This window comes from Girardinichthys multiradiatus, chromosome 18 (genome assembly GCF_021462225.1).
Source record: "Girardinichthys multiradiatus isolate DD_20200921_A chromosome 18, DD_fGirMul_XY1, whole genome shotgun sequence".
Classification (NCBI taxonomy): Eukaryota; Metazoa; Chordata; class Actinopteri; order Cyprinodontiformes; family Goodeidae; genus Girardinichthys; species Girardinichthys multiradiatus.
Genome location: NC_061810.1, coordinates 8,028,680 through 8,042,108, shown reverse-complemented (window position 1 = coordinate 8,042,108; position 13,429 = coordinate 8,028,680). Strand labels below are relative to the sequence as shown.

The window sequence follows — 13,429 nt, the reverse complement described above, 5'->3', positions numbered from 1 at the left end:
CGGATCTTAACTAGATGGTAGGCGTTACGGAGATCTAACTTGGAAAAGATAGTGGAACGGTGAACTGGTTCAAAGGCCGAGGACAAGAGAGGTAGGGGATATTTGTTCTTTACGGTTATCTGGTTTAACCCTCTATAATCTATATATGGGCGTAGCGAGCCATCTTTCTTTCCAACAAAGAAAAAACCAGCTCCGACTGGAGTTGAAGAAGGGTGAATTAATCCTGTGACCAGGGACTCGTTAATATAGTCTTCCATTACTTTTCTTTCTGGTCCTGATATGTTATAAAGCCTACTGGAAGGCAGGGGGGCACCGGGAAGCAAGTCTATTGCACAGTCATATGGTCTATGTGGGGGTAAAGACAGCACCTTAGATTTGCTAAAAACTAATCTAAGATCATGATACTCAGGTGGGACGTTTGTAAAATCGATCTCCTCATGCTCTGCTGGATCTGACTCAACAGGGAGTGAAGCTACTGCTGACTGTAAACAGGAAGAGAGACAGTTTGTGGACCAAGACTCAATACGGTTTTCAGTCCAGTGGATGTGAGGATTATGTTTCTTTAACCAAGGGTAACCCAAAACTATGGAATTTAAAGCTATGGGAAACACAAAAAAAGAAATCTACTCCCTATGATTTCCCAAGAGGATCAAAGTCACTGGTTTGGTTTTATGAGTTATTTGGGGAAATCTCTTCCCATCTAAGGATAAGACAGACTGTGGCAAGGGAAGTGGTTCTGTTTCAATCCTTGCTTCTTTAACAAGTCTTTGGTCAATGAGATTCTGATCGTTACCGGAGTCAATGAGAGCAGATAGATTCTGAAAAGGTTGGTAAGAGATTGATGTGGCAGGCAAACTAAGTCTGGGGTTTAGAGGCCGGTCCGTCAGAAACCCCTCACTTACTGACGGACCTGGTCTTTTGGTCCCAAAGGACGAATCGGACAGCTTGCAAAAAAATGGTCAGCAGAGCCGCAGTAAAAACACTGATTGGATCTGCGACGTCTTAGTCTTTCTTCTGTAGAAAGCTGAGTACGCCCAATCTGCATAGGTTCGACTCCAGAATTCTGCGGGGCTGAGATGGGGCGAATAGGTTCAAGTGAGGGACTAGGTAAATGACTCCTACTTGCTCTTTGCTCAAGTCGAGATTTCGTTCTTTCTCTCATTCTGTTATCTAGTTTGACGGCTAACTTGATCAGCACATTTAGTGTCGATGGCTCGTCGACTAACGCTAACTCATCTTTCAATGATTAATTTAAAGCCTGAAAAAAGGCAGCTCTAAGAGCACAATCATTACATCCAGAAGCAGCCGCCAAGATGCAGAAATCAATTGAAAACTCAGCCACAGACCGGTCTCTCTGTTTAATCAACCAAAGGCTACGAGCATTTGTAGTTAAATCCTCCTCACAAGAAAATGCCTGTCGAAATTCCTCCTCAAACTCAGAAAAAGTGCATCCGAAGTCAGAACAGTTAGAAAAACGAGCCTCTGCCCATCTCAAAGCCTTTCCAGAAAGTAGGCCAAGAATAAATTAGATCTTTACTGAATCATGAGGGAAAGACTGTGGGGAACGACTAAAGACAAAGGTGCATTGCAAAAGAAAACCCCGACAATCCTCTCTCTCACCAAATAACTTCTCAGGATTTGGGGAAGTGACGATACGTGAATGCGTATGCAGAAAAGCAACTCAGGAGACAAAGATTTATGGTAATGTGTTTTATTTACAGTGAAGTGACTTGGGCAGGGAAACAGGAACCGAGAAACCAACTGTAAAAACAAACAGGTTGATGAGCAGGATAACTCAGGGTCTTGAACTATTACTATAAGATTTAGTCTTACTTGGTTAATGGAGTGATCCGCCAGAGGGAGGAAAGTGGAGAGACCAGGATGTTGTTTAGCCGTGAGACAGATTAGGATGAAGGTAATGTGTGCCAGGATGATTAATGGGTCCAGGAATACAGAAGTCGGCGCGGTGGAAAAAGGAGGAAGGTGGACGAGGTTCTTATAGGCTCGGTGAGGAGTGAGGAATCCAGGAGGCTGCCAACCAGCGAGGTCCGAGAGGTGCGGTTCTTGATTCATGAAGAAGAATGGCTCTTCCACAGGAAAAGGTAAATCCTAGCTGTGTTCACCACAAGGCAAGGTTAGGTTCTGGTTCAGGTATTCCTGCAAGGTAACAAGATCAAGTTACTAGAATTTCCAGGCAAGAACAAGACAAGGTAATGTGGCTTGAGCTGTACCACTAATGGACAACACTCTGGCAACGAGTTGTTGACAGCATCCTCCTTAAATACTCCTCAGCAGGTGATCAAGGAAATGGTGAACACCTGTCGCCTCTTCTCCAGGTTCCGCACCATCTAGTGGCTAAGCAAAGTAACAGCACCAAAACAGACAAAAATCCAGATCCTGACATAGATATAAAAAAAACAGGACGGTAATTCTTTAAAACTTTAAACTCTTTAAAATTACTTGTTGTCATCAGTCATTGAAATATTTTTACAGACTCTCTAGCTTTATTCATTGGGCTGATTGACTCATCTCTAGGACCTACAAGATAAAGTGCTTTATCGTTGTGTACAGTGCACCATGGCGACTACAGCCCACAATTACTGACCACATCAATTTCTTTTGTAGTTACCATGTATATGTCTAGTTCAGTTTATACACTGCTCAAAAAAATCAATGCGAGCTGTAGCAAGGTTTGCTGTGTCTGCCAGCATAGTGTCCAGAGCCTGGAAGCACTACCAGGAGACAGGCCAGTACACCAGGAGACGTGGAGGAGGCCGTAGGAGGGCAACAACCCAGCAGCAGGACCGCTACCTCCGCCTTTGTGCAAGGAGGAACAGAAGGAGCACTGCCAGCGCCCAGCAAAATGACCTCCAGCAGGCCACAAATGTGCATGTGTCTGCACAAACGATTAGAAACCGACTCCATGAGGATGATATGAGGGCCCGACGTCCACAAATAGGGGTTGTTCTCACAGCCCAACACCGTGCAGGACGCTTGGCATTTTCCAGAGAACACCAGGATTAGCAAATTTGCCACTGGCGCCCTGTGCTCTTCACAGGTGAAAGCAGTTACACACTGAGCACATGTGACAGACGTGACAAAGTCTGGAGACACCGTGGAGAGCGATCTGCTGCCTGCAACATCCTTCACCATGACCAGTTTGGCAGTGGGTCAGTAATGGTTTGGGGTGGCATTTCTTTTCAAAGAAATGCCATTAGGTACCGATGAGATCCTCAGACCCCTTGTGAGACCATACGCTGGTGCGGATGGCCCTGGGTTCCTCTTAATGCAGGACAATGCTAGACCTCATGTGGCTGAAGTGTGTCAAGAGTTCCTGCGAGATGAATACATTGAAGCTATGGACTGGCCCGCCCGTTCCCCAGACCTGAATCCGATTGAGCACATCTGGGAGATCATGTCTCGCTCCATCCACCAACATCACGTTGCACTGCAGACTGTCCAGGAGTTGGCGGTTGCTTTAGTCCAGGTCTGGGAGTAGATCCCTCTGGAGACCATCTGCCGTCTCATCAGGAGCATGACCAGGCGTTGTAGGGAGGTCATACAGGCACGTAGAGGTCACACACAATACTGAGCCACATCTTGACTTGTTTTAAGGACATTACATCAAAGCTGGATCAGCCTGTAGTGTGTTTTACTCTTTAATTTTGTGTGTCACTCCAAATCCAGGCCTCCATTGGTTAATAAATTAGATTTCTATTGATGATTTTTGTGTGATTTTGTTGTCAGCACATTCAACTTTGTACAGAACAAAGTATTAAATGTGAATATTTCATTCATTCAGATCTAGGATGTTATTGGAGTGTTCCCTTTAATTTTTTGAGCAGTGTATATTCACGTACAACACTGAGTTTCAGTTACCCTATCCCATCTCAAATAAACTTGGTATGAAGACTTTGAAAGAAGGGTAATTGCACAAATGAATTGTTTATTATCAATAATAAAATGTTCCATCGCGGCACCTGTGAAAAGGGTGTTCAACTGGATTAAGGCTATAACTGATGAGTCTCTTTTACTTATTTTGGACTACCTAATAAAACAGGGACTAATGCATCTTCAGACTTCTGTTTGTATAACCTGCCTTTTTAGCCAATGTATTTGCAGTTATGCCTTTAAACCAAAAATTATGTTAGTCACAGCCTATAGCTAAACAGCCATGTCTTTTTATATTTATAATGTGTACTCGTACTCGTCGTCTTCCGCTTATCCGGGACCGGGTCGCGGGGGCAGCAGACTCAGCAGAGACGCCCAGACGTCCCTCTCTCCAGACACCTCCTCCAGTTCCTCCAGCGGGAGCCCAAGGTGTTCCCAGGCCATCCGAGAGACATAGTCCCTCCAGCGTGTCCTGGGCCTTCCCCTGGGCCTCCTCCCAGTGGGACGTGCCTGGAACACCTCCCGAGGAAGGCGTCCAGGAGGCATCCGGAATAGATGCCCGAGCCACCTCAACTGGCTCCTCTCGATGTGGAGGAGCAGCGGCTCTACTCCGAGCCCCTCCCGGATGGCCGAGCTCCTCACCCTATCTCTAAGAGAATGCCCGGCCACCCTACGGAGGAAGCTCATTTCAGCCGCTTGTATCCGGGATCTCGTTCTTTCGGTCATGACCAAAAGTTCATGGCCATAGGTGAGGGTAGGAACGTAGACCGACCGGTAAATTGAGAGCTTTGCTTTTCGGCTCAGCTCTCTCTTCACCACAATGGACCGGCACAGCGCCCCCCATTACTGTGGCAGTCGCACCGGTCCGTCTGTTGATCTCCCGCTCCATTCTTCCCTCGCTCGTGAACAAGACCCCGAGATACTTAAACTCCTCCACTTGAGGCAGGAACTTCCCTCCAACCTGAAGAGGACAAGCCACCTTTTTCCGGTCGAGTACCATGGCCTCGGACTTGGAGGAGCTGATCCTCATCCCAGCCGCTTCACACTCAGCTGCGAACCGCCACAGTGCATGCTGTAGGTCTTGGCTAGAGGGGGCCAGCAGGACCACGTTATCCGCAAAAAGAAGAGACGAAATCCACTCCGACCCCCTCTGGCCCTTGGCTGCATCTAGAAATCCTGTGCCAGGGTCCCATTTATAATGTGTAATCTATGTAAAAACGATCTTGTGTTTTAGTTCTGCAATGAACTGTACACCAGTGACAGTTGACTGTAATGGCATTAGGTATAAACCTTTTGTGTGGGACTGCTCTGCATATTTATACCTTAACTGTCATCACCCATGATTTAATCATCTCCAATATACTAAATATTTTTTTCCAAAAGCAATACTGCAGGGAAATACACTTATCTGTTTTGATTTACACCTCTGAATTTAGAGGTGAACCTTAACAAAAGGTCTGAGTTTGACACCAATGAACCTGTTACTAGTCTTTGTTGCACTGGTATATCTTGTGGTGAAACTTTGTTAAAAATTCCACAATCAGGAAATATTTTTGAACTGCCACAACTTTTACATAAAGTTCCTGCAAATACACATATTCAACAATACATACAACAGGGACTTGACAAACCAAATTAAGTCAGCATACGTAAAGCTGACAGCAAATACACAATGTTACAAGCAGATATGCAAAGAAGGTTGTAGTATCAAAATAACATTAGAATTAGAAAATCAAGATGTTCATTCTACTGTTTTACACCAATGACCCAAAAGGCAGATTTTTTATTGCCTTTATTCATTAGTTCCAGCTAAAGTGGTTGCAAACGCATAAGAAAAATATATATTTTGCTCTGAAGTTGAAATGCCACTGAGAGCTTCAACAAAGCAAAACATTAAAAACTCTAAATTCTCTTAGCACACATAGCCATCCTGTCTGCTTTATTCTTCATGTCAAGATTTCCGCCTACAGCCCTTAAGAACAAATCTCCGAGGTAGTTAATCTTTGCACCAGTTGTTTGGACATGCCTCCGCCCCCACACTACACGCTGCTTTGTGCCTTTTTACTGGACATCAAACCATGTTAATGCAAGACAAGAATGACTGGAAAAGCTAGTAGGAAATGTCAAGATCAGGCCAGACAATGGTGCTGCCTGAAACTAAGTATGTGTGCAATAATGTACATAAACACAATAATGAGCTGGAATAAAAACAAATAAAAATCTCAACATCTTTAGGCTGGAGTAAAAGGATGTAAAACCAAAAATAATACAGTCATGAAAGTGAGTTCTTTTTTAAGGGCTGGTGCAGGTACTATATCTTCTCTTCGAATCAAGCTTCCTTGATTGAAAGGAGGAAGGACAATCAGGCTTAGACTTTCCAAGTCACCACAAGCAGCAGCAGGCATCCTGAAGCACTCAGTCATTTCCCAGTAACAGCAGACAGGCAGAGACAAATCACAAGTACTCGCCTTCCAACTCCAGTGGCATAGTAACATGAATTGGCAGTCGGGTGGCATAAGGAATCAGCCAATGCTTTGGAATCAAGTGTTCCAGTTTGGAGACGCAAAGTGAGTCCTTTAGAGCAGCAGCCTTTGCTTTCCTTTTATGCTCTCTTCCTCCTCACTCTGAATTTGACATGTACGTGCATGTTCATGCGCAGTAACACATGCAAACAGGAGATTCTCGAGTTGCGGATTTCAATACCTAATAACAGTGACAGAGAGTGGGTGAAAGGAGCTGAGATTGATCCACTGCCACGTATGTGTGAATATGCCCAGAAACCGCCAAGGGCTCCACTTTGGTGGGACATAAAGTATAAACTCCTCCATACGAGACTCCTGAATTATTCTTCTTTTTCTCCTCTGTTGCTCATTCCATCACCATCTGCTTCACTAAGCAGGGATTCTTACCCACACACAATAAAAAAAAATCAACATGCTGATACTGAAAAGTAACTGTGTGAATGTCTGTCTCTCTAAGGACTTTGGAACAATAATTCCTTCAACAACAGTATCAGAACTTGGAAATGATTCACAGTTAATTGTGTACAGTGCCTCACAAATATACTCATGCCCCTTTAACTTTTTTACATTTTCTTGAAGTTACAACCAAAAACTTATTTGTATTTTATTGAAATTGTATGTGTTGGACTAGCAAAACATAGTCTTTTGGTCTGTATCATTTTTGTCCATTAAGTTGGTGAAAAAAAGTACACATAAAAATCTAAAACTGCGTTACATGTATTTGTGGTTAGCCCAGCTAAGAAAATCCTTTTTTTTTTTTTTTCCTTTTTTCTGCACTGGCATTGGCAAGCATTTTTGGGTATAAGCTTTCTGCCTATATATAACATATTTTTATACTCAGTTAGATCTGACGGAGACCATGTGTGAACAGTAAATGTCCAGTCTGGCTGCAGACCCTCAATTGGATTTAGATCTGGACTTTTACTTGGCTATTGCAGCACATGATATTGTTTGAGGTTGTTGTCCGCTTTTCACGTAGTCCAAAACATAAAATGTTGGTCTCATCTGATCAGAGCAACTTCTTTTTAATTGTTTTTGGCCCTTGCATGGCTTGTGCCAAACAGCAGTTAATCTTTTAGCAATGGATTTATTCTTGAAATACTGCCATAAAGGCCAAGTTGGTGGAGCACGTGAGAAATAGTTGTCCCTTCAATAGATTTTCCCACCTGAGTGATGGATCTTTGCTGCTCCTCCAGAGCTACTATGAGCCTTGGCTGCTGCTCTGATTGATTTGGAAAACCATATATCCACTTCTCAGTTGTGCACTACTTTGTGTCATATATCACATAAAGTTCCAACAAAAATATATTTCATTATCTGATTGTAATGAGCAAAATATTTAAAAAATCTAATCGCATCAGTACTTTTGTAGGCACTGTATGGTTTGTGGACGGCAATAATATTAGCCACTGTGATAAAATTTATCTCAGTTATGGATTGTGGAGATGGAGTGAGGGGAAGACTGTGAATCCAAATAGAAAGTGGAAGGATTAAACAGAAACCAAAAGATAGGTTTGCAACATTGGACTCAGGAGCGTCTCCTGACTGCTTGACTGTCTGTTTGTCCATCTGTCAGCGCCAAAACCATTCAGCCGTGTCTTGTGTCCATCCAAACGGCTCCTCATAAACCCCGTGTGGATGTCCAGTCATTACCCTAGGTGTTATAAAAACATGTAAAAAGCCAGGCAGTAGTCATATGCAGTACATGTTTCAAAGAATGAATGTGTGTGGAGCCGCAAACACATGCTGCTACACCCACACTTTAAGGTGGGGAAGTGAGTAAAACCTCTGATTGCTCATCAGGAAATAGGCCTGTGATGGAGTCCTAACATTTCAGACTGAGCTCTTTCTTCTCTGGTTTTCTCCCTCCACACCCCATTTATGATTTTATGGCAAAATTAGCCATTGTTATCAGAGAGCTTTTGTTGTGGGACCCATTTTTTACAGAGTGGTAACAAACAAGCAGAATAGAATTTGTTTAATCTTTATTGCCGTCTTCAAGTTTGATCAAAGAGTACAGTAAATATTTTATATTTCTGTCACAATTCTTACAAGTTCTTTTGAATAGTTTCCCTTTGACTTTGATCCGAATGAAACGTGTGCATCATGTGGATACATTTGGATGAAGAGTTTAGGAGCATTTATGCTTCTATTAAAAGTAGTTTCAGTGTTATTTTTTTTTTTTTTTTTTTAATTGCTACCATATGTCTGAAAAATTGTGTTTTATTTAGCATCTATAATCCTCCTTTGGTTTCCATAAGTTTTATCCCATTAAGATATTATAATAATAATACACAATACTACAATTTTTGTAAAATATATTTTTGCCAGTGGACTGGTACTGGTTAGTTTTGTCATTATTATATTATACAGACTGTTTAAAATCTAAACAGTTAGGAATAATTTTACCTCATTATGTTTTTCTTTAAAAGTAAAATTTTACTGTTTACAAATGTAAAAAAAAAAACAAGTAACATTATAAATCCTTTTGTGTAAAATAATAGACTTGAATTCATTTTGTAATTTTTGAAAATATCTACCAGGCTGTTGATCCGGAGATCAAATTGTGTATGCTATATATGTCTGAAGGCAACGTAACAAAATTATGAAATTCTGTGAAAATTCAGGTATTTTAAATTCAGAAAAGAAATATACATTTCCAAATCTAAATTTTGTTACAACATAAGGTTTTTAAAACCAGTACTCAAAGGTTTTGCTAATATGTTAGAACAGTGAAAAGTACTACTAGTGACAATATAAAAGGTTTATTACATATCCACTTGACCTCTAAATGACCTGGCACATTCAGCAAATATAAAATATAATTATTGAAATGAAACTTGTATATAAAAATGAAGTCTCTAGGCTTTAGCATAAACCAAAAATGTATGTCTGTATCTGAAGCATTTGGTAAAACTCGCTTTGTTTTCATTCAGTAAATAAACTAGAGGAGGCTAACATAACCAGAAAGTTAAGTAAGAGTAGCATTATTTCAAAATAATATTACTCAAATAGAAGTAAAACGTATGGTGCAATAAGGGTGCATTCACACTGCTTCACACCTTCAGTTGGCCTGGTTTGCTTTCACACAGAGATCTTTTAGACTGGACCAAACAAAGTCATGCAGTTGCAACAGATTGTTTCAGGGGCAGTATTGTGCTAATCAAGAAGAAAAAAGTATGCAGAAGAAAGCCTGCCTCATCAGGGTTTGTGTTACTACTTTGATTTTCAAATGTAGATGTGCACCTTCATGTCTTTACTAGTCCATGTAGCCCCATAAGATGTTGTCAAACTCTTTCGTCTTTGGATTCACACTTTGGTTTTCCTCTACTTCCTCATTTTTGACTCATATATGCCACTCTTATGTTACATGCTTTCTTCCTGCTTTGGTACGCTGCTGGCCAGGCCAGCATTCACGCTGCAACCAAACTGCTCCAGAGTCTAGATAAACCATGCCAAGACTGGCAATTGTAACCATGCCAGGGTACGGTTCTTTGGTCTGTTTCAGGGTCCGGGATGGTTTCACATTGAGGGGAATCTGTTACAGAAACCAGACTCTGGCACAGTACAAAGCGTTCCAAAGGTTTGGTGTGAAAGCACCATAAAAGTACTCCTAGAAGTTTTTACTACCCACCCATGGCAAAACATCTTCCTACACTATTAAAAATCACAAACAAACAAGAAATAGTACAATGGGGGTATGACTAAATGTGTTTTTTTGAGGAGTTCCTTCTTTGAATTTTTAAAAAGCTGGCCAACCCAGGTATGGCAAAAGGAAACAACTGTATTAATAATGAGCCTTGATCTTTCAAATAAATTCAACTTATTACTGTTTATAACAGATGTTTGTAAATACTGTTCTCTTGTTGCCATTTCAATCATGCCAGTATGCAGCTTTGTTGTGGGCATTCTGAATTGTTAGCATTTAGCTGCATCACTAGCCTTGCATCATTACAGCTCTCATACATCTCCTGCACCACTCTAACATACTTCTCTGCTACTCCAGACTTTCTCATTCAAATCCACAGCTCCTCTCTCGGCACCCTGTCATATCCTTTATCTAACACAGTGCAGCTCCCTCTGACCTTCTCTGTACTTCTATATCAACATCCTCAAAGCAAATATTGTATCTGTAGTACTTTTTCTTGGCATTAAACCATACTGCTGCTCACAGATGCTCACTTCTGACCGCTGTTTAGCTTCCACTGCTCTTTCCCATATCTTCATTGTATGACTCATTACCTTTATTCCTCTATAGCTGCCACAACTCTGTACATCTTCCTTGTTTTTTAAAAATTAGTACCAGAACACTTCTCCTCCATTCCTCAGGCATCTTCTCACTCTCCCAGATCTCATTGAACAGCCTATAGTCAAAAGTTCTTCAGCTGCCTCTCCTAGACTCTTCCAAACCTCCACAGGTATATCATCAGGTCCAACTGCTTTCCACCATTTATCATTTTCAATGGCTTTCTCACTTCATCCTTACCAATCTTTGCTACTTCCTTCTACCTCCCTATCACACTTGTTGCACCTGTCAGTACATTTCCGTTTCAATCCTTAATCACTCCAATCTGCTGAATATCCTTCCCATCTCTGTCTCTCTGCCTCGCCAACCTGTAAAAATCCCTCTCTCTCTCCTTACTGTCAAACCTATTCATTTTAACTCAGTTTTCAATTCAGTTTTATTTACATAGTGCCAATTCATGATGTCGTCTCAAGGCACTTTACAAAGTCATTTCAAATGAAAACACAAAGTCACAGTAAAAGCTGAGACAATTGCTATGTCTAGGAGAGGCAGGGTTAAACACTGAAAGACAGGGCCAAGTGTATCATCTGCAGAAGGTGAGAATTAAGTTGTTGGCATCAGCAGCTCAGCTGATGTCCTCATCCATGAAGGTGCCACAGCTAAACACAGAGCCAGGTCAGGTGTTGTCAGGATCTGTTAGGTTTTTGTGTTTGTTTACTTTGTGCTCAGCCGGGTGCTTTTCTTTTCATTCATGTTTATTAGACTCCTTCTGATTAGTTTTGCTTCTTCCTTGATTTTTGTGTTGTGTTTAGTTTATATTTTCTTATAGATCTTGTTTCCTCTTGGTTATGTACCCTAGTTTAGTTTCATTGTTTACTTATTCCATTTTCTAGACATGTCAGTGTTTTCTTCCTGCACTCCCTGCTCAATCAGGCTAATTAGTCTCTCCATCAGTTCTCCTGCATTCCTGATCACCAACTGTTTCGTATCCCTTCTGACTAGCTCGTCTCTTAGTTCATTGGATCATACTCTACTTCCTTCAGTATTTAAGCTTTCTGGTTTTCATTATTTGCCACTGGTTCCTCTTGTTTGTCTTGTTTCTTACCTGGTTGTCTCCCTGTTTGTTATCCTGACTGCTATCTGAGTCCATGCTCCTGTAATGTTCCTATTATTCACCTGCCTGATTTGCTGTACCTGGTCAATCTGTAAGTTTGTCATTCATTAAATCTTTCTCATCATATCCACTACGCTCTGCATTTGGGTCCTACCTCAACACGCATCATGACAGGTTTTGCTTCTAGTAGGAGAAAGAACAGAGAGAGAACATAAAGTTAAAAGCTGAAATAACAGCAAGTAATGCAAAATTGGAGAGTAGTAGGAGAATGTTGCAGAGAGAGTGAAAGTGATCATTCTGTCCTCCAGCAGCCTAAGCCTATAGCAGCATAACTACAGAGATAGCACAGGATAACCTAAGCCAATCTGACTATGAGCTTTATCAAAAGGGAACGTTTTAAGCCTAGTCTTAAAAGTAGACAGGGTGTCTGCCTCATGTTCTAAAACTGTGAGCTGGTTCCACAGGAGTGGAGCCTGATAACTAAAGGATCTGTCTCCCATTCTACCTAGACAATGGGTGGTAAACCTGCAGTCTGAGAACAAAGTGCTCTGTTAGGAATATATCGAACAATCAGATATCTGATGTACAATGGAGCTAGATCATTAAGGGGTTTATATGTGAGACGGAGAATCTTAAATTTTATTCTTGGTTAAACAGGGAGCCAATGAAAGGAAGCTAAACAAGAGAAATATTAACTCTCTTTTTGATTTTCATCAGAACTCTTGCTGCAGCATTTTTGGATCAGCTAAAGGCATTTAACTGTATTTTGTGGACATCCATATAGTAAAGAATTACAATTGTCCAGCCTTGAAGTAACAAATTCATGGACTAGTTATTCAGCATCAGTCCTGACCTGGTCAAAAATAACGCCAAGGTCTTTCACTATATTACAGGAGGTCAATTTAATGCCATCCACATTAATTGTTTGACTAAGCAGTTTCTTTTTCAAAGACTCCAGTCCAAAGACCACAACGTCTGTCTTGTCTGAATTTAGAAACAGAAAATTTAAAGTCATCTAGGTTTTTGTGTCTTCAAGACATACCTGTAGTCTGTCTAACTGGTTGGGTTCATCAGGATTTATCGATACATAAAGCTGAGTATCATCAGCACAACAGTGAAAGATTATTCTATTTATCCCATGCTGCCTGATAATTTTACCTATTATAAGCATATTTAAAGTAAAGAGAACTGGCCCAAGCTCTAAACCCTGAAGTACTCCAAATGTAGCCCTGGAGTTTGAAGATGATTTATAATTTAAATGAACAAACTGGAATCTGTAAGATAAATAAGATTGAAAACCAGGCTACTGCTGTATCCCTGATCCCTACTGCATGTTAATTGACTATATCAAATGTAGCACTGAGATCTAACAGAACAAGTACAGAGACAGAGTCTATTGTCTGAAGCCAGGAGAATGTCTTTAGTGACTTATCATACATGCCACTCTATTTATTTGGCTAAGGCCAAATAAAGGGTACTCCTGTACTCCTAGTGACTCTTAACTGATCTCTTTCAATGTACACACTCCAGTACTTCCAATACCAAGTCTCTTTATTAACTTTCCTCCCAGATGACATACCAAGTAGTAGATGTAATCCAACTGTGTGCTCCTACCTCCACTTTTGTGAGTCACCCTGAGTGTATGCCTCTTCTGGA

The 13,429-nt window shown here is 41.2% G+C and overlaps 1 long non-coding RNA gene across 1 annotated transcript; it reads right to left on the bottom strand.

Annotated features, from left to right (window-relative positions):
* Nucleotides 1–1,695: 1,695 nt before the first annotated feature.
* Nucleotides 1,696–2,939, bottom strand: LOC124884740. Its single transcript, XR_007042491.1, has 3 exons — nucleotides 2,232–2,939; nucleotides 1,834–2,157; nucleotides 1,696–1,761 (listed from the first exon to the last, which is right to left on the bottom strand). It is a non-coding gene; the product is annotated as an uncharacterized LOC124884740 (long non-coding RNA).
* Nucleotides 2,940–13,429: the final 10,490 nt, after the last annotated feature.